Genomic DNA, 22,563 nt, shown 5'->3' with positions numbered 1-22,563 from the left:
ACTGTACAAATTTCATATCATTTGGAATTGCCAAAATGGTACTTCCTTCATAGATAACCTTTTTTTTTCTGGAAACTTGTGATAATATTGGAGATAACTTGGCTTAATGAAATGACCCCAAATTGGGTGGAGATAGGTTTTATGGCTAGGAGAATGCTCTGGTAAATTTTCAGCCATAATGAAGCAATATAAAATATACTTGTTTCACAACCTGAAAATATTAACAGAAGCAAAGATTTGATGGTGTGCTCACATAGATGATTGGATGGGGCTGAAAGTTTATGATATGAGCGTTTGAAGGATCTTGCAAAATTTCAACTCATTTGGATACTCCTAGCTAGTACTTCTTTCAACAAGGCTTCCATCTGACAGAAACTTTGGAAAATTGTTGAGGAAGACTGGCTAGGAAAATAGAGCTGAATTTTGGCATGAGGGAATGATTTGGATGAGAAATAATGCCCAAAAAGTTTGGGAGCAATCAAGAAAATCTAGGTGGCACTTCCTTCATAGAAGACCACTCTGGACAGAAATGAAGAATGAATATTTATGAATTATTTTTGAATTGGGTGATGAAGATTTGGACATATTTGGGGCATATATGATCCAAAAAATTAAGAGAATCATTTTGGAATTTTGTGAAGGATAGAAGTATAGGTTGCTTCAAAACCTAGGCGAAACAGGGTTATTAATTTAATAGAAAAAGGAATATTCTTGAGAAAAAGAATTTTGAAGTTGAGCTAGAATGGAAAGGACATGATCTTGGGAAATATTTGGGAATGATGAGTCACTTTGGAGGAGAAGAATTGAAGATCTCCCAGGTTGCAACTCCACAAAACCACTCCAAAAAGAAAATTAGAGCACAAACCAAAGAGATCGTAAAGAAAAAGAAAGGGCCAAAACCAGGGTGTTACAAACCTCCCCCCTTAAAGAAATCTCGTCCTCGAGATTTGGTTGCTCAGGGAACAAGTATGACTTGAGGACATTAGTTCCAACTCGGGTATCCTTTCCTTTATATGTTGTTCCCCCTGATTTTCACATGATCTGGTTACCTCACTCTAGGGAGATTTACCTCACCATTCCCAAAATTCTGATGGATCCTTCCTCATGTGTCAAATCTGATGTTGACTTTGATTTGTTCATATCTGTAGGTAATAGCCAGGGAGTCTACGAATAACTTCCGGTGGATACAATACCTTTTTGTTCCTTCTATCGAGTTGTTCAAATAAATGTGTGTCTTCCAGGTTCAAACAATGCTGAGAGTCATAGCCATTTTCTTGATGGGATCTGACTACCCGTAGGTGGTACTCATTTTTCTGCATTTATTTATTTGTCTTGAGCTTGAAATCTGTACTAAATATTTAACTGTCTCCTGTCGTGGGCAGTGTAAAATGGGTACGACCTTTCAGCTACAGTGTACCTCAAACCGTAGCATCTCGAGACTAGAGTGACAGTTGTTCTGGTGGGAATATACTTTTCATGGTACGTTGCCCTTGTAGTTAGTTTCATAAGTGAAATCACATATTCTTAGCTGATTGTTCGGATTCTTGGCTCACCCATGTTGTTGATATATACAATTGTGGTAATGGGCCAAGAGATGTTTTGACAACTCTTAAATTCAAGCTGCGGAGGAATCTTGGATCTGACTGAACAGACTTGGACATTCCATTTTGACAATTTATGAGCATGTGTTGTTAGACAGACAATGTGGTGGACATGAGATCCTTAGATAGTAAACCTCTGAGTGTTTATCCCTTACTGATCCATATGGAATTAGGCTCTCAGGATGACTTGGGTATCCAGACCCTGATGGTTGGGCAAGAAACTTCATACCTTCCTTACCATCTTTTACTCCTTGATCATTATGATTTTCTTTGTCGGGATCCCTTGCTGAAATAACTTAGCCACTTGCGTCCTTGATCCTTCTTGTGCCCATAGATGTTGTCGATGCAATACTATGGCATTATCCTTCATTCTTCCTCAAGACATGGGTTCTCCTAAATATGACATATACAAGGGGCTTGTACATGTATAGATCTCAATGTTTTAGCCAATCATACCAGATGATGACAAGAGTTAAAGATATCACCTTGTCGGATGCGGGAAATCTTACCTTGGTAACCAGTGTCAAGACTGTTGATTTTAGGGTTGTCTACTTTACAACTTATCGATTCTTGTATCATATGAGGTGTACATCTGACCTTCTTCCTTTGGCATAGCCCAGGTGGTGGTTGGATTCCTACCTTCCTATGGTAGATCCGTTTGATAGAGTTGAATCCTTGTGTGAGTGACTTGCATGACCAGCGCTGTATGCTCCCCATATATACGGAAGTATATATAATTGAACACTTCATTTTTTAGGCGGACATGTGTCTTGACTGATTTGTGCATTTGACAAAATTATCGTGTATCTGATTCTTGAGCTGCACTGTCATATACTGCCAACTTGTTGTGTAATATCTTGTAGGAACACTGATTATGGTATGTAGTGTTGTACAGAAGAAGGTGGGGTATCGTGTGATGGAAGCTATCTGACTAGTGTGCTCAAAAATACTGGATATCTTACGCTCGAAGTTGTTGCCTTGGTAGTGTGCTAGAGAAGGCTTGGTTCTGTACCTGAGAAGCTTCTCCTCTGCTTACTTACTGAGAAAGATTCTTTTCCTTACGCCAGAAGCTTGTTCCAAGGTATATTGCTATGGAAGACTGGGTATTTTTAGACCGAAAATTGTCCCTATATCATACCAAGAGAGATGGAAGAGCCTTGCATCACAAGCCTCTTCGGTAGCGTGTAGAGGAAGACTGGGTTGCTTATACCTGAAGCTTCACACTGTAATGTGCAGACTGAATACTACACACATATCCATAGTATTTTTGTGTCTGGTTACTTGTAGGAGAAGAATTGTCTGACTGTCTTCCTTGCTGAATACTGAGCACATAGCACATTGTGGCTTTCTTTCAGAGTATAACCTATTTCAAGTTTCAATCATGTCTAAACTAGAACTTTATACACGAACCTTACCTTTGTTCTCAAATATGTTGTTGGCCATGGACCTGACTTGTCTTCCTACTGATTTGATCATTACTGTTGTGAAGATTAAGCACTGATGTATACTTGATGCTGATAGTCAATCCTGGATACCATATATATACCGAGAAGATATTCCCAATATAATGCAATTAATAGAGAATGCCATATTGTTTAGATGAGCTTCCAAATATTTGAAATCCTTACTTCCTTGAGTTCGGTGTGGGTTGATGAGCAACTAGCATAAGGGCAAAATAGGGTAATACCGAGGGCCCAAAGAAAGAAGCAAACAACTAAACCAAACAAAGGCACGCATAAAGCATTCAAATCCCACACAAGCAATATCACATATTACTGCTATTCACAACAATATGCATACCTACTTAAGCACAAAAAATCTCACGGGAACTCCGGAACTACGATCTATCATGCTGTGACGGTGTGCACGAGAACGAATCAATGTGTGGAAGAGTTGGTGTAAACATTGCTACACCAAGTGCTGGCTTATCAAGGTAGCATCTTTTACAAGCTCAGAAGCGAGGATATACTCAGTGAGCATGTAGCAGGACATGAATGTCACGAACACATTATCATCAAATGGACGGAAGGGATCCGTACTCGTCCAAGGAATAGGATAGCGGGGAAAGCTCAGTCTAGTGACATTGCCCTTTCTTGATGACTAAGATCATTAAGGGTTTACAACCACGACAAAAGGGCTAGATCTGGGGTAGCGACATGTGTGCCATCGAAACGATAAGTATGGCTCGAAGAAAGAGGTCGATGTGATAAATGAGCACGATTCCTACAAACAGTGTCAAGAACACTTGGCATCACTCTGCTGGGACGGAGCTAACGCCAAACCCCGAAGACCAGGAAAGAAAGGAAAGCTGGAGGGATATAGGGACTAAGCGGTAGTGGATCCGAACTGATGGCAGCTACACTCATAAGATCAAATCGTTAGAAGCAAAATATTAAGCCTATATGCATGCTATGAAACAAAAAAATGAAACAACTAAATGCAACAAACAAGATAGACTCTATACTACCGATTTCTACCGCTCGCACTGACTAGGGCATCCTACAGGCAGACATGCTCTGATACCAAGCTCTATGGCACCCTGGCTCAGACAAACCAGAACACCCTGTATTCCATCCCAAAGATCAAGTCTTCTGGAATATGACATTGCATGGAAAAGAACAAATCAACTCTTATTACAAAGGGTAATGGTACAATGGTCTAATGTAATAAGGAATCATATGAGCACGACAACACTACGCCTGCTAAGATAGCTCTATGCTAGCAGCGGCATAATTCGTAGCGGCACAACATAGACGACAGTGGTGAACTCCACTCCGCAGGGACTCTGGCTGGGACACGATCTAGCTCGCATGATCGGTAACCTCGACAAGCAATCAATCACGGCCTCACCTGCAATCTGGCATGACACGCCAGGTCAGTACTTCGAATGTACTTGCAGACTGACAACAACCAAAAGCTTAAGGCAAGACAATAACATAGCATTAACACGTTAAGTTATCAACAACTACTATGATGTGGAAGCAATAACTAAGCATGATATGATACTACGAGAATTACTGTTGAACCATCATCTCAAGAACCATCTCACTCTGGGCTATCCGACCAAACAATATATCACCTCGATCACCTCGTGATCAATACCTCTCATGATAACCATATGATCACATTAGAACTGAATGACCATCCTCGAGATCATCCCAACATGAGCATCCTGACAAACTGTTACTGCTCACATATAAATATATAGGTCATCTAAAAATCATTCCGTCATGTGAGTGTTGATCGAACGGTGTGACCTAGTACGAACTACATCCATGAGTGAGGATGTGGCTATCGATAGATTAAACACATACTGCAGAGGTTATTACACTATACCCACACCACAGAACCCATGGCCTCATGCTCCCATTCAGGTGGACCAACGGCATTCCGACAAAACCAATCCATTGCATACACTCTCCCGGCCATTCCGAGCAACTCCCATTTGGGCTCAGCCCTGGGTGGCCCCGATGTCACCTCGTGACATCCAACATCCACCATCGTGGCAAAACAAAAACGGTCCCAAACAAGGACAAAAAGGCGCCGACAACAACTACATGCATACAAGGTTATTGCCGCCTACCAGGCCAGGATAGCGCATGCGCTTAACCTTCCCTAGTTGGAGCCACCGGCGAGAGGCATGACAATAGACAGAATTAGGCCATTCCCATGAAGGCAAACCCATGGGTACCAATCTGAAGTTTTGATACAAAGATTGAATACAAGAGATGAAATATGGTTTGAGATGAGATGGTGTTGTCGAATATGTTGATGAAGATTGGCCCTCCCACGATGAGAGGGTTTTTGGTGATGACAATGGCTTCGATTTCTCCCTCCCGGGGGGGAGTATCCCCGATGGAATCTCTCCGCCAGAGAGAAAAAGTGCTCCTGCCCAAGTTCCGCCTTAAGACAACCGCGTTTTGTCCTGAAAGTCCTCTCATTATTTTTCCTAGGGCAAATGGGCTTATATACCAGAAGATGGGCACCAGAGGCTGGCCAGGGGCCTCACTACCCACGAGGGTGCGGTGGGAGGGGGGGGTACGCGTGCCTTGGTGCCTAGTGGGCACCTAGGTGGCCACCTGTGACATTACTTTTCTCCAATAATTTTTACGTATTCCAAAATAAATCTCTGTAAAATTTCAGCTCATTTGGAGATGTGCAGAATAGGTATCTCTGACATAGCTTTTTCAGGTCCAAAATTCCAGCTGCCGGTAATCTCCCTCTTTGTGTAAACCTTGCATATTATGAGAGAAAAAGCATTAGAATTGCTTCACAAAGTTTTATATTGATAGAAAACACTATAAATAACAGTAGGAAAGATGATGCAAAATGGACCCATCGAGTCCCCCAAGCTTAGACCTAGCTTGCCCTCAAGCGAAAGCCGATATCGAAAATCATGTCCACATGTTTAGAGAGAGAGGTGTCGATGAAAATAAAATTTGCACATAGTAGCATCATGATCAATAATACAACAGCAATATTCATTATCATATAACTTCTCATGAGCAAGTAATAATTCATCCCAACATCAAAGTATAAGGCATAAACTTTCTTGAAAACTAACAAACTATGTTGTCGGTCAACAATGCAATTGCAATTCATCATATTTTCAGGAAGGGTCTCATGTCGAAGCTTTTTATCAAGTCCACATACTGAACCATCATTTAGTATTCTATGATTGCTAACACCAACAACATATATATGGAGCAAAAAGTTTCAGCCAACACTACTGCAGGATGCTGCTAATGCGACACTACGATCGGAGACCCTTCGAGAAACTGTGTGCGATGCAACAATCGCAAACAGTGCTGTATGAAAAATGTCAGAAATGTGTAAAACGTTTGCGATGACGGATGCATCAAACACGGTTCAGGTTTTAGTTGCGTGTGCAATGAAGGGCATACGGTTCAGTTCAATGAACTGCTTGTGATGAGGAGGAACAAAAGAAATGGGCAGCCAAATGAAGGCGTGTGCGATACACAACATACGGTTCACTCGGATGAACTGTTTCTGATTAGGCAACACAAAAGAAATGGTCAGCCAGATCAAAGGTGTGTGCGATATACGGCATGCGGTTCACTCGGATGAACTATTTGCGTTGAGACATGAGAACATAAATGGTCCAACTTAACAAGATGTGTGTGATACGCGGCAAACAGGTCTGTAATCAGAAATGTGTGTGAAGACCGATAATAACACAGACAGTTGCTGCTAATAAGACGTGTGTGTTGTGCGATGGGATTGCATACAGAACAACACCATATATATATATATATATGTGTGTGTGTGTGTGTGTGTGTGTGTGTGTGTGTGTGTGTGTGTGTGTGTGTGTGTGTGTGTGTGTGTGTGTGTGTACACACACACTTATAGGGACATGCTTGCATAACCAAATTAAACATCCACTTGCATAGGTGGCTACTACAACCATGGCATTTGCACACACCAAAGTAAACTATTACATACATAATTACATAGGTGGCTACTACACACATGACATTTCCACACACACCAATAAAGTAAACTATATATTACATGCATGATTAACTAGTATAAACGATCATCTGATCATCATCTACTTCTTGTGACGCTTGCTCTTCTTGTGGCTCGATTCGGGCTCGTCGATTTGGGTAACAAGGCACTTCCTCATGTCAACGATCCACCTGTGCATCTCGTAGCATGTGTGCAGGCTCTTGGCCGCAAACCTAAGGTGAGGTTCATCTAGTTGCCGCATTCAGGCCTTGTGACAGGATACGAGACTTGTTCTCTGGGCATCCTGCTTCATCTTTTCATAGTAGGGGTCGATAATGGCTGAGGCAAGTTCGACCAGGTAGTCCTGCTTCGTGCTGCCCCAGACCCTGTAGTGGTCACGGATTTCGACAAGGTTCTTGCAGGCCAAGCCCATAACACTGAGCGCTTTTACATCGTCTTTGGTATCCACCGTGGCAAACTTGTAGTCGGTGTTGTTGAAAAACCTGTTGAAATGGTCGCAAGGCTCTGTCGCCATGCAGTAGTGGTAGATGAGGACATGATGGCGCACACACAACTGGGCGATGGCAACCTTCTGATCTATGCCGGGAAGATCGACGGTGTACTGGAGGTCGATGCCGACCACCTTGTACTTGTCTCCAGCAAGCAACCGCTCAACGCTGTTGATGTAGTCGTCCACCACGGCCGGGTCGATGGTGTACACCACCGATAGATCCATCTCCCTCGCGTGGGTCTCCACTCTATGCTCACCGAACTCCATTGGAGTGCCGCCGGACATCCCCTCTCTACATGTCGTCGTGGGTGTGCTTGTTGTGTTGTGGGGCGTGATCGAAAGTTTGAAGAGACTAAGGTTATAATGGCCACGGGAATTAAAGGGGAAGCCGTACGACCAGGAATATCGGCAGGCCCTGATGGCAGTTCCAATTTGCAGTGTGTAACTCCATCTTGCTGCATGTAACTGCATCACGTGGAAAGCACATGCATATGGGGTCCCCGACGTGATCATGCGCATGCCCAACCGCTGGCAGAGCGCATGCGGAGGGACGTGAGCAGAGCGCTCCGCGGTCGCCTCAAGGAAAAGCTGTCCACAAGCCGAGCGTGCTGACGAACGCGATCAGAGCGTCCTACAGCACCTAACGGTGAGCACAGCGCGCTGCGGTGCCTAATGGCGAGCAGAGCTTGCCGAGGGATGCGAGCAGAGGACGGCATAGTGATACGTGGCAAATAAGACAAACTGTGCGAGCGATGTTAGAGACATCAAGCACGAATCAGATTAGAGTTGCGTGTGCGATACGTGGTAGACAGTTGATCCATCAGAGCTGTTTGTGATGGAATAAGCCGTGTGTGTTGCGGGCAAACGCTTGCTGGTGTATAACCTTAAATTTAACAAAAAAAGTGTTAATGCATGTTACAAAAATTGTATAGCTGGAAATTATGTTCAAATACGACTCCAATGATATAATCTATGGCGACATGCATTCGTATTTTACTAGCTAAATCCTACTTATAAACCAGGACGAGGGTATAGTAGGTAATTAAATCGCAAACATTTTTTATTAACTGTATGTGTATGTGTCCACGTCTTGTCACCCCTCTGCCGCAGATGGCTTACAGCGTAAGCTTGCGCAGCGAGCGAGGGCGTTCTTTTGGCCAAACTGTGGCGCCAATGAATAGTCGGTGAGCCCGTTCCCAAGCAACCTCACAGGTTCCCGCGCAAGCTTCCCGCCCGACTCGATGAAATCCCCCCAAATCCCCATGCTTACCGGCCTGCTATAAAAACCCTCACGGCCGGCGAGTCCCCTGTCGCATTTTCCCCTCCCTCCCTATAGCTTATCTCGTCTACTTCTCCCACAATTGCCAATGGCACCGGTCCATCATCGTTGCTCAGCCATTCCACCGTCATCAGAGGACAGCTCCAGCTGGGAGGCTACACCGCGACGGCGGCATAGTCCCCTGCGTAGTGTAGTGCACGTGGCGTCCCTGTTGGGTGCGCGCGGAACACCCACCACACGCTTCGCCGCCGTTGCCCGTCGGCAGCTGTTGCCGGCCTCCGTTGCCGCCACACCACCGTCGAAAGCCAGGGCCATCTCCCACTCCGCTGCCGCGGCCCGAAGGCGGGAGGTGGCCGTCGTGGCTGCCACCCCACTGCTGGCCACCGTGGCCATCACCCGCTCCGCCACCACGGCCCGAAGGCGGGAGGTGGTGGTCATGGCCGCCACCCCATCATCGGCCGCCGTGACCACCAGCCCACCGTCGACCGCCGAGATCATCACCCGCTCCACCACTTCTGCCCGAAGGAGGGGGGCAGAGGTGGAGGCCCGCACGTGCATCAGTGACCTTGCGCGCTACATCGAGTTCCTGCTGGAGGAGGAGGAGCGCCTCGTCGAGCACACAAAGAGCCTTACCATAGCCGTGGCCGCGGCACACGCCGATGCAAAGGCGAGGAATCAGGAGATCTACGAGCAGTCCGGCCGCTTAGAGAGGGATCGTCTGGAGTGGCAGTGGGCATTCGAGCTGGCGAGCGATGCTGAACGTGCAACAACGGTAGGCACCATATTGCATTTGTCTAGCTCGTCGGTAGGCTCCTCCTCCTCCTCTGCCTCTTATTGAGAGCGCTCGACAGAGGAGAGGCTGCCGGAAGTAGCACAAAGCCCCTCTGTGGTAGTAGTAGTATTTAGGGGCTATTTTGTTCAGTTCATCTGACTATAGATGTGTGGTCAAACTATACAACGTACTTATAATTAGCTAGTATATATAGTTGAACTAGCTATTTCAGTACGTGGTTGGCAACAATTGGGGAGAAGTTTGGCCGGTTCAGCTGTCGAGTTGAACTGTTTGTATAAATTAAGAATGATTGCTTAATCTATGAATGAAATCTATGCTTAATTATTGAATTTTAGTTGCAAAAATTACATAGTGCTAATGATTTCTAGCTGCATATTTTGACAAATTGCAGTGTTATAAGGATTTACAAATGGCAACGTTACTGGATCAACAAATGTAAATCTTTCCAGTTTGACAAATGGCAACATACCCAATATGACAGATGCAAATCTTACCAAATTGTTTGTACGTGGTTGCACACGGGTCATCCAGACCAACCGTTTGTGTTGAAGGGATGCACAAATCCTTCGCTGATCTCATTTGCATACATGTGCTCTATCTAAATCGTTTGCCATCAAGAGCTGCAGAAATCCTGCTCGGCACATTTTCTCTTGGCTTCCTGGGGAAGCTGTCGGTTGATTTCTACTACACAACCTTCTTCTTGTAGACATTGTTGGGCCTCCAAGTGCAGAGGTTTGTAGGACAGTAGCAAATTCCCCTCAAGTGGATCACCTAAGGTTTATCAATCCGTAGGAGGCGTAGGATGAACATGGTCTCTCTCAAGCAACCCTGCAACCAAATAACAAAGAGTCTCTTGTGTCCCCAACACACCCAATACAATGGTAAATTTTATAGGTGCACTAGTTCGGCGAAGAGATGGTGATACAAGTGGTATATGGATGGTAGATAATAGTATTTGTAATCTGAAATAATAAAACCAGCAAGGTAGCAAGTGATAAAAGTGAGCGTAAACGGTATTGCAATGTGTGGAAATAAGGCCTAGGGTTCATACTTTCACTAGTGTAAATTCCCTCAACGATACTAACATAATTGGATCACATAACTATCCCTCAACATGCAACAAAGAGTCACTCCAAAGTCACTAATAGCGGAGAACGAACGAAGAGACTATGGTAGGGTACGAAACCACCTCAAAGTTATTCTTTCCAATCAATCCGTTGGGCTATTCCTATAAGTGTCACAAACAACCCTAGAGTTCGTACTAGAATAACACCTTAAGACACAAATCAACCAAAACCTTAATGTCACCTAGATACTCCAATGTCACCGTGAGTATGATTATATGATATGCATCACATAATGTCAGATTCATCTATTCAACCAACACAAAGGACCTCAAAGAGTGCCCCAAAGTGCCTACCGGAGAATCACGACGAAAACGTGTGCCAACCCCTATGCATAGGTTCATGGGCGGAACCCGCAAGTGGATCACCAAAACATACATCAAGTGAATCATGTGATATCCCATTGTCACCATAGATATCCATGGCAAGACATACATCAAGTGTTCTAAAATCTTTAAAGACTCAATCCGATAATATAACTTCAAAGGGGAAAATCAATTCATTACAAGAGAGTAGAGGGGGGAAGAAACATCATAGGATCCAAATATAATAGCAAAGCTCGCGATACATCAAGATCGTATCATCTCAAGAACACGAGAGAGAGAGATCAAACACATAGCTACTGGTACATACCCTCAGCCCCGAGGGAGAACTACTCCCTTCTCGTCATGGAGAGCACCGGGATGATGAAGATGGCCACCGGAGAAGGATTGCCCCCTCCGGCAGGGTGCCGGAACGGGTCTAGATTGGTTTTTGGTGGCTACGGAGGCTTGTGGCGGCGGAACTCCCAATCTATGTTGCATTCTGGAAGTTTTAGGTCACGTGGGTATATATGGGTGCAAGAGGTACGCCAGGTGAGCCACGAGGGTCCCACGAGACAGGGAGCGCGCCCTAGGGGGGTGGGCGCGCCCCCCACCCTCGTGGGCAGCTCCCGTATCTTCTGACGTGGGTCCAAGTCCATCAGGTGTGTTTCCTTCCAAAAATAACTTCTCCAGTTGATTTCGTTCCGTTTCGACTCCGTCTGATATTCCTTTTCTTCAAAACACTGAAATAGGCATAAAACAACAAATCTGGGATGGGCCTCCGGTTAATAGGTTAGTCCCAAAAGTAATATAAAAGTGGAAAATAAAGCCCAATATTGCCCAAAACAGTAGATAATATAGCATGGAGCAATCAAAAATTATAGATACGTTGGAGACGTATCAAGCATCCCCAAGCTTAATTCCTGCTCGTCCTCGAGTAGGTAAATGATAAAAAAGAATTTTTGATGCGGAGTGCTACTTGGCATAATTTTAATGTAATTCTTCTTAAATGTGGCATGAATATTCATATTAGGAAGATTCAAGACAAACGTTCATATTGACATAAAAACAATAATACTTCAAGCATACTAACTAAGCAATTATGTCTTCTCAAAATAACATGGCCAAAGAAAGCTATCCCTACGAAATCATATAGTCTGGCTATGCTCCATCTTCACCACACAAAATATTTAAATCATGCACAACCCCGATGACAAGCCAAGCAATTGTTTCATACTTTTGATGTTCTCAAACTTTTTCAATCTTCACGCAATACATGAGCGTGAGCCATGGATATAGCACTATAGGTGGAATAGAATGGTGGTCGTGGAGAAGACAAAAAGGAGAAGATGGTCTCACATCAACTAGGCGTATCAACGGGCTATGGAGATGCCCATTAATAGATATCAATGTGAGTGAGTAGGGATTGCCATGCAACAGATGCACTAGAGCTATAAATGTATGAAAGCTCAACAAAAGAAACTAGTGGGTGTGCATCCAACTCGCTTGCTCATGAAGACCTAGGGCATTTTGAGGAAGTCCATCATTGGAATATACAAGCCAAGTTCTATAATGAAAGATTCCCACAAGTATATGAAAGTGACAACATAGGAGACTCTCTATATGAAGAACATGGTGCTACTTTGAAGCACAAGTGTGGAAAAAGGACAGTAGCATTGTCCCTTTTTTATTTGGCCTTTCTTTTTTTGGCCTTTTTTATTTGGCCTTGTTTTGGGACAATGCTCTATTGAATGATGACCATCACACTTCTATTTACTTACAACTCAAGAATTAGAACTCGATACTTAGAACAAGATATGACTCTATATGAATGCCTCCGGCGGTGTACCGGGATATGCAATGAATCAAGAGTGACAAGTATGAAAGAATTATGAACGGTGGCTTTGCCACAAATACTATGTCAACTACATGATCATGCTAAGCAATATGACAATGATGAAGCGTGTCATAATAACGGAATGGTGGAAAGTTGCATGGCAATATATCTCGGAATGGCTATGGAAATGCCATAATAGGTACGTATGGTGGCTGTTTTGAGGAAGGTATATGGTGGGTGTATGATACCGGCGAAAGGTGCGCGGTATTAGAGAGGCTTAGCAAAGGTGGAAGGGTGAGAGTGCGTATAATCCATGGACTCAACATTAGTCATAAAGAACTCATATACTTATTGCAAAAATCTATTAGTTATCAAAACAAAGTACTACGCGCATGCTCCTAGGGGGATAGATTGGTAGGAAAAGACCATCGCTCATCCCCGATCGCCACTCATAAGGAAGGCAATCAATAAATAAATCATGCTCTGACTTCATCACATAACGGTTCACCATACGTGCATGCTACGGGAATCACAAACTCTAACACAACTATTTCTCAAATTCACAACTACTCAACTAGCATGAATTTAATATTATCACCTCCATATCTCAAAACAATCATCAAGCATGAAACTTCTCTTAGTATTCAACACACTCATAAGAGAATTTTATTATTAATCTTGTATACCTAGCATATTAGGATTTTGAGCAAATTACCATGCTATTTAAGACTCTCAAAATAATATAAGTGAATCATGAGAGTTCATCTATTTCCTCAAAATAAAACTACCACCATGCTCTAAAAGATATAAGTGAAGCACTAGAGCAAATGACAAACTACTCCGAAAGATATAAGTGAAGATCAATGAGTAGTCAAATAATTATGCAACTATGTGAAGACTCTCTAAAATTTAATAATTTAAGATCTTGGTACTTTATTCAAACAGCAAGCAAAGCAAAATAAAATGACATCTAAGAATAGCAAACATCATGTGAAGAAGCAAAAACTTAGGATCAACCGATACTAACCGATAATTGTTGAAGAAGAAAGGTGGGATGCCAACCGGGGCATCCCCAAGCTTAGATGCTTGAGACTTCTAGAAATATTATATTGGGGTGCCTTGGGAATCCCCAAGCTTGAGCTTTTGTGTCTCCTTAATTCCTCTCATATCACGGTCTCCCTAAATCTCAAAAGCTTCATCCACACAAAACTCAACAAGGACTCGTGAGATAAGTTAGTACAAACCATTGCAAAAACCTTATCATACTCTACTGTAGTAAATCACTAAAATTATTATTCAACATTGAATACTAAATTCCTCTGCATATTTAATAGTCATATCCTCAAATAGAATCATTAAAGAAGCAAACATATGCAAACAATGCAAACATAACAGCAATCTGCCTAAACAGAATAGTCTGTAAAGAATGCTGCAACATCCATACTTCCCTGGCTCCAAAAGTTATAAAATAAAATTCCCACTGTACTAAATTTATCAGAGCTTAATATTCAAAAGGTTTAAACATTTTATCATATTCTGACTTTTCTAGGGAATTATTGCAACAGCGGTAAACTTTCTGTTTTCAAACAGCAACGTGTATACTTGTAACATAGGCATAGTAAAGGCTATCAATGCCAATTTTATTGAAATAAAAGATGCAAAACCTTGTTCTAAATAACAGCAAGAAAATTCTAACAAAATAAATTGACTCTCCAAGCAAAACACATATCATGTGGCAAATAAAAATATAGCTCCAAGTAAAGTTACTGATGAACGAAGACGAAAGAGGGGATGCCTTCCCAGGCATCCCCAAGCTTAGGCTCTTGGTTGTCCTTGAATTTTACCTTGGGGTTCCTTGGGCATCCCCAAGCTTAGGCTCTTGCCACTCCTTGTGCCATAGTCCATCGAATCCTTACACAAAACTTGAAAACTTCACAACACAAAACTTAAAGTAGAAAACTCGTGAGCTCCGTTAGTATAAGAAAATAAATCACCACTTCAAGGTACTGTAATGAACTCATTCTTTATTTATATTGGTCTTAAACCTACTGTATTCCAACTTATCTAGGGTTCATACCCTCCGATACTACTCATAGATTCATCAAAATAAGCAAACAACACATAGAAAACAGAATCTTTCAAAAACAGAACAGTCTGTAGTAATCTGGATCAAACGTATACTTATGGTACTCATAAAATTCTCAAATAAACTGCTGGACCTGAGGAATTTATCTATTAATCATCTTCAAAAATAATTAACTAAATAGCACTCTCCAAATAAAAATGGCAGCAATTCTCGTGAGCGCTAAAGTTTCTGTTTTTTACAGCATGATCAACAAGACTTTCCCCAAGTCTTCCCAAAGGTTCTACTTGGCACAAACACTAATTAAAAGCATAAAGCCACATCTAAACAGAGGCTAGATGAATTATTTATTACTAAACAGGAACAAAAAGCAAGGAACAAAAATAAAATTGGGTTGCCTCCCAACAAGTGCTATCGTTTAACGCCCCTAGCTAGGCATTATGATTTCAACGATGCTCACATAAAGGATAAGAATTGTAACATAAAGAGAGCATCATGAAGAATATGACTAGCACATTTAAGTCTAACATACTTCCTATGCATAGGGATTTTGTGAGCAAACAACTTATGGGAACGATAATCAATTAGCATAGGAAGGTAAAGCAAGTAAAACTTCAAGATTTGAAGCACATAGAGAGGAAACTTGGTATTATTGCAATTCCTACAAGCATATATTCCTCCCTCATAATAATTTTCAGTAGCATCATGAATTAATTAAACAATATAACTATCACACAAAGCATTCTTTTCATGATCTACAAGCATAGAATTTTTATTACTCTCCACATAAGAAAATTTCTTCTCATGAATAATAGTGGGAGCAAACTCAACAAAATAACTATCATGTGATTGAAAATTAAGATCAAGATGACAAGTTTCATGGTTATGATTATTCTTTAAAGCATATGTGTCATCACAATAATCATCATAGATAGGAGGCATGCTTTCATCATAATAAATTTGCTCATCAAAACTTGGGGGACAAAAAATATCATCTTCATCAAACATAGCTTCCCCAAGCTTGTGGCTTTGCATATCATTAGCATCATGGATATTCAAGGAATTCATACTAACAACATTGCAATCATGCTCATCATTCAAAGATTTAGTGCCAAACATTTTATAGATTTCTTCTTCTAGCACTTGAGCACAATTATCCTTTCCATCATACTTACAAAAGATATTAAAAAGGTGAAGCGTATGAGACAAACTTAATTCCATTTTTTTGTAATTTTCTTTTATAAACTAAACTAGTGATAAAACAAGAAACTAAAAGACTCGATTGCAAGATCTAAAGATATACCTTCAAGCGCTAACCTCCCCGGCAACGGCGCCAGAAAAGAGCTTGATGTCTACTACACAACCTTCTTCTTGTAGACGTTGTTGGGCCTCCAAGTGCAGAGGTTTGTAGGACAGTAGCAAATTCCCCTCAAGTGGATGACCTAAGATTTATCAATCCGTAGCAGGTGTAGGATGAAGATGGTCTCTCTCAAGCAACCCTGCAACCAAATAACAAAGAGTCTCTTGTGTCCCCAACACACCCAATACAATGGTAAATTGTATAGGTGCACTAGTTCGGCGAAGAGATGGTGATACAAGTGGTATATGGATGGTAGATAATAGTATTTGTAATCTGAAATAATAAAAACAGCAAGGTAGCAAGTGATAAAAGTGAGCGTAAACGGTATTGCAATGTGTGGAAATAAGGCCTAGGGTTCATACTTTCACTAGTGTAAGTTCCCTAAACGATACTAACATAATTGGATCACATAACTATCCCTCAACATGCAACAAAGAGTCACTCCAAAGTCACTAATAGCGGAGAATGAACAAAGAGATTATGGTAGGGTACGAAACCACCTCAAAGTTATTCTTTCCAATCAGTCCGTTGGGCTATTCCTATAAGTGTCACAAACAGCCCTAGAGTTCGTACTAGAATAACACCTTAAGACACTAATCAACCAAAACCCTAATGTCACCGTGGGTATGATTATACGATATGCATCACACAATCTTAGATTCATCTATTCAACCAACACAAAGGACCTCAAAGAGTGCCCCAAAGTTCCTACCGGAGAATCATGACGAAAACGTGTGCCAAACCCTATGCGTAGGTTCATGGGCGGAACCCGCAAGTTGATCACCAAAACATACATCAAGTGAATCATGTGATATCCCATTGTCACCACAGATATCCACGGCAAGACATACATCAAGTGTTCTAAAATCTTTAAAGACTCAATCCGATAATATAACTTCAAAGGGGAAACTCAATTCATTACAAGAGAGTAGAGGGGGGAAGAAACATCATAGGATCCAAATATAATAGCAAAGCTCGTGATACATCAAGATCGTATCATCTCAAGAACACGAGAGAGAGAGATCAAACACATAGCTACTGGTACATACCCTCAGCCCCGAGGGAGAACTACTCCCTCCTCGTCATGGAGAGCACCGGGATGATGAAGATGGCCACCAGAGAAGGATTGCCCCCTCCGGCTGGGTGCCGGAACGGGTCTAGATTGGTTTTTGGTGGCTACGGAGGCTTCTGGTGGCGGAACTCCCGATCTATGTTGCGTTCTGGAAGTTTTAGGTCACGTGGGTATATATGGGTGCAGGATGTACGTCAGGGGAGCCACAAGGGTCCCACAAGACAGGGGGCGCGCCCCCACCCTCATGGGCAGCTCCCGTATCTTCTAACATGGGGTCAAGTACTCAGGTGTGTTTCCTTCCAAAAATAACTTCTCCAGTTGATTTCGTTCCATTTCGACTCCGTCTGATATTCCTTTTCTTCAAAACACTGATATAGGCATAAAACAGCAAATCTGGGCTGGGCCTCCGGTTAATAGGTTAGTCCCAAAAGTAATATAAAATTGGAAAATAAACCCCAGGATTGCCCAAAACAGTAGATAATATAGCATGGAGCAATCAAAAATTATAGATACGTTGGAGACGTATCATCGGTTTGCATACGGGTGTTCTAACTAAAACGTTTGCGGTGAGTGTCTTATATTTAAAAGGCGAATTAAACTGCGGCTTGGACGCCATTAATGGAGAGGACGCGAGCAAGGAGGGCGGCCATGGAAATCAAAGGGCTCGCTTCCCAGTGAGCCTGCGCAGTGTACAGCTCAGACGCTTCCCGGTGAGCCTTCGCACTCAAGGACAGCTTGCACGCCTCTCGGTTACTAAGGGAGTCCTGGACTAAGGGGTCCTCGGGCGTCCGGCCTGTTAATCATGGGCCGGACTGATGGGCTGTGAAGATACGAAGACCGAAGACTGCACCCGTGTCCGGACGGGACTCTCCTTGGCATGGAAGGCAAGCTTGGCGATCAAATAAGTAGATTCCTTTCTTTGTAACTGACCTTGCGTAACCCTAGATCCTCCTGGTGTCTATATAAACCGGAGGACTTAGTGCGGAGGGGGGACAATCATTACCATAGTCATATAGGCTAGGCTTTTAGGGTTTAGCCATCTCGATCTCGTGGTAGACCAACTCTTGTAATACTCATATTCATCAAGATCAATCAAGCAGGAAGTAGGGTATTACCTCCATAGAGAGGGCTTGAACCTGGGTAAGCATCGTGTCCCCAATCTCTTGTTACCATCGACCTTAGACGCACAGTTCGGGACTCCCTACCTGAGATCCGCTGGTTTTGACACCGAAATTGGTGCTTTCATTGAAGTTCCACTTTGACGTCGACGACGGGATTGATAGCTCGCCTTGTTCTCAAGGACAATATCACCGTCGGAGGAGCACTGGCCCCAGGCCAAACCCTTCGGCTGGGCGGCTTTACCATGACCGCCCGTTCGGTCATTAAGCCGACGATGACCTCTTGGGTCATTGAAAATCCCTGTCGTATCAACTTCAAACACTCCAAGCAGATGGATCCAACAGAGCTTTCGTCTTTAAACGAGCTCCTGGATCGCATCGCCGCCCTGGGGGTCGCTACAGACTACAATCGAATTGGGCTTAAACCTGATCAGAGAGAAATCAAATCTCCACCAATCACCCACCAGATAGCGGTAGTCGAGGAGCGAGACAACAACTCTTCCTCCATACTAAGGACGGACTATGTCCAGATCTTCGGCTTCGAAGAGCCGGACACCCACCTGCGAGGAGATGCATCCTGCCCTCCGAACATAGAATCGGACGATGGGCCTAAGAAATAAGTGGATATCCCGGAGCCCGATCTGTTAAGTTCGGAAGTCCTTCAGACTCCGGATCCAAAATTGGGTCAGGGTTCAGATTTAAAACCACCCACCACCCAAATATAAGCGCTCTCATGAGCATACAACAGAAGTCTCAGGAAACGGTCCACCACTTCTGGGCCAGATTCCTTCTTGTCAAAAACAAGATTAAAGATTGCCGCGACGAGGAAGCGATCTCAGCGTTCCGCAACAATTGCATGGACGAAGGAATCCTCAACACCATCCACCGCCATCGCATACTATAGTTCGCTGACTTGGCAACTATCGTACAAAAGTACAACACAGTGGAAAGCGCGTGGAAAACTCAGGCAGCCCGTTGGGAACCATCGATCCCCACTCAACCCTTCATTCAGGCGAAAAGGGCGCACCCTTGTAACACGCCCGGTCCAATATTAAAGGAATATAAGTCCAGTACGAGGCGCGAAACCGTTCTGGAAGGATGGCTCGATGGGCCATGCAAAATACATGCAACACCAGATAACATACCAAAACATAGCCTTAGAGCATGTTGGATACTCCGGCAAGTGGCCAAGAGCGGCGAGGATATCCTCACCAAGAATACCCAGAACAACACCCCCTACAAGACGACAACCCCAAAATACTGACGGTCTTCGAGACATTCGCCTCAAACAATAGGCGCAAAAGGGCACTCCACGGACTCGCCAAAGTCTATCAAATAGCAGCAATAAACCCTTGCAACGACACGACTATAACTTTTAATGCCGGTGACGAACCAAAATACAGGACAATCCGAGCACCAGCCGCCTTGGTCCTTAGTCCAATCATGGACGGTTTTCGGCTCACCAAGGTTCTCATGGACGGCGGCAGCGGACTAAACCTCATCTATGAAGATACACTCCACAAAATGCAAATAGACAGGAGCCGCATCGAGCAAAGCAGCACGACCTTCTGAGGAATCATTCCTAGTCGGGAGGCGTGGTGTGCGAGAAAAATAACACTCGACGTGGTATTCGGCACATGGGAGAATTATCGGTCTGAAGAAATAACCTTCCAAGTGGCCCCTTTCACCAGCGGACATCACGCCCTCTTGGGGCGAGAGGCATTTACATGCTTCCAAGCTATACCTCATTACGGGTACATGAAGCTTAAGATGCCCGGGCCCAACGGCATAATCACTCTCGCTAGTGATTCGGACATAGCACTCCGCGCCGAAAATAAAACCGCATCCCTGGCCCTTGAGGCATTATCTAAAGCCCCCGCGGCTGAAGAATTAACCGCACTGCGCTCCACGATGGACAGGGACGATGTGATCTTAGACAAACGCCCCAAATCCACCTCCTTCAAGCCAGTGGAAGAAATAGTCAAATTCCAGGTCCATCCAATGGACCCCAATAAGACAGCATCTATTGGGGCACAGCTAGACCCAACGGTCGACGCCGCGCTACGGGATTTTCTTCGCGAAAACTGGGATATATTCGCCTGGCACCCTTCTGACGTGCCAGGAATCCCATGCAAGTTGGCCGAACACAGCCTCAACATATTAAAGGGATACAAACCGGTCAAACAAACACTGCAGTGCTTTCCGAACCCAAACGTCAAGCCATGGGAGAGGAGCTAGCCAAGCTAATCGAGGCCGGATTCATAGAGAAATAAAACATCCGGACTGGCTGGCAAACCTGGTGATGGAACCAAAGAAGGAAAAATCCTGGTGCCTGTGCGTCAATTTTAAAGACCTCAATAAGGCTTGCCCTAAGGATCCCTTCCCCCTCCCCCGCATTGATCAAATCATTGATGCTACCACATGACATGACTCACTATGTTTCCTCGACGCATATTCCGGATACCATCAAATCAAAATGAAGGAGTCCGACCAAGCCGCAATAGCATTCATCACCCCATATGGGCCATTCTGCTTCAACACCATGCCCTTCGGGCTCAAGAACGCCGGCACCACCTACCAACGCATGATCCAAACATGCCTGGAGAAATAGATAGGAAAGACAGTGAAGCCTATGTGGATGATGTCATAATCAAGACAAGGCACGTCGAAACACTAATAGACGACCTACGTCTCACATTCGACAACCTCCGCATATATGATATTAAGCTCAATCTAGAAAAGTGTGTTTTTGGCGTCCCCGCAGGAAAGCTGCTGGGCTTCATCGTTTCCAATAGAGGAATTGAAGCAAATCTAGCCAAAATCTGAGCTCTGTCACAATTGGCTACGCCAACAGACCTTAAACAAGTCCAAAAACTCGCGGGTTGCATGGCAGCTCTAAGCTGCTTTATCTCCAGATTGGGAGAAAAGGCACTGCCACTCTATCGCCTTCTACTGTGAACCGATCACTTCGAGTGGACGGACGCGGCAACAGCCGGACTGGAAGAAATAAAAACCCTTCTAGCGAGCAACCCAATCCTGGCCGTGCCAAACGTCGGCGAACCCATGTTGCTATACATATCGGCACCACATCAAGTAGTAAATGTCATGCTCGTCGTTGAACGAGAATAGGACGGACACAAATTCCCGTTTCAGAAGCCAGTATACTACGTATCCTCTGTCCTTACATCATGCAAATCCTGGTACCCCCATTATCAAAAGTTAGCATACACAGTCTTCATGGCATCCCGAAAGCTACGACACTACTTCCAGGAGTGTTCGATCACGGTGGCTTCCGAAGTACCACTCAACGACATAATAAACAACCGCGATGCCACGTGCCGGATTGCCAAATGGGCCATTGAGATCCTTCCATTTGATATTATATACAAACCACGTTGAGCTATTAAATCCCAAGTACTGGCTGACTTCGTCGCTGAATGGATAGAGGCCGAACTCCCTAAAGAGTACGACACATATTCCAATTGGGTTATGTATTTCGATGGCTCCAAAATGCTGGCAGGGCTAGGAGCGGTCGTCATTTTGACGTCCCCCACTAGAGACGTCATTCAGTACGTACTCCAAATACTATACACAGACTCCAACAACACAGCCGAATATGAGGCCTTATTGCACGGTCTCCGGATGGCTATCTCCATGGGCATACATCGCCTGGAAGTGCGCAGGGACTCAAACCTTGCAATATCTCAAATAAATGGAGACTTCGATGCCAAAGATCTGAAGATGGCAGCTTATCGTAATGCCGTCCTAAAAATGTCGGCTCGCTTCGAGGAGCTCAACTTCCATCACATGGCTCGAGAAAGTAATCAAGCGGCGGACGTTCTTGATTGTATCGGCGCCAAGCGCGACCCTGTCCCACTCAATATCTTTCTGTAAAGGCTTTTTAAGCCATCCATGGTGTGGCAGGGGGAGAGCGGCAACACTAGTCCGGATCCGAACACAACCCCAGATTCCGAACCCACCGATATCATCGAAGGCTCAGCCACCAAAATAACA

The sequence above is a fragment of the Triticum aestivum genome, chromosome 4A (genome assembly GCF_018294505.1).
Source record: "Triticum aestivum cultivar Chinese Spring chromosome 4A, IWGSC CS RefSeq v2.1, whole genome shotgun sequence".
Classification (NCBI taxonomy): domain Eukaryota; kingdom Viridiplantae; phylum Streptophyta; class Magnoliopsida; order Poales; family Poaceae; genus Triticum; species Triticum aestivum.
Note: the sequence above shows the minus strand (reverse complement) of the source record.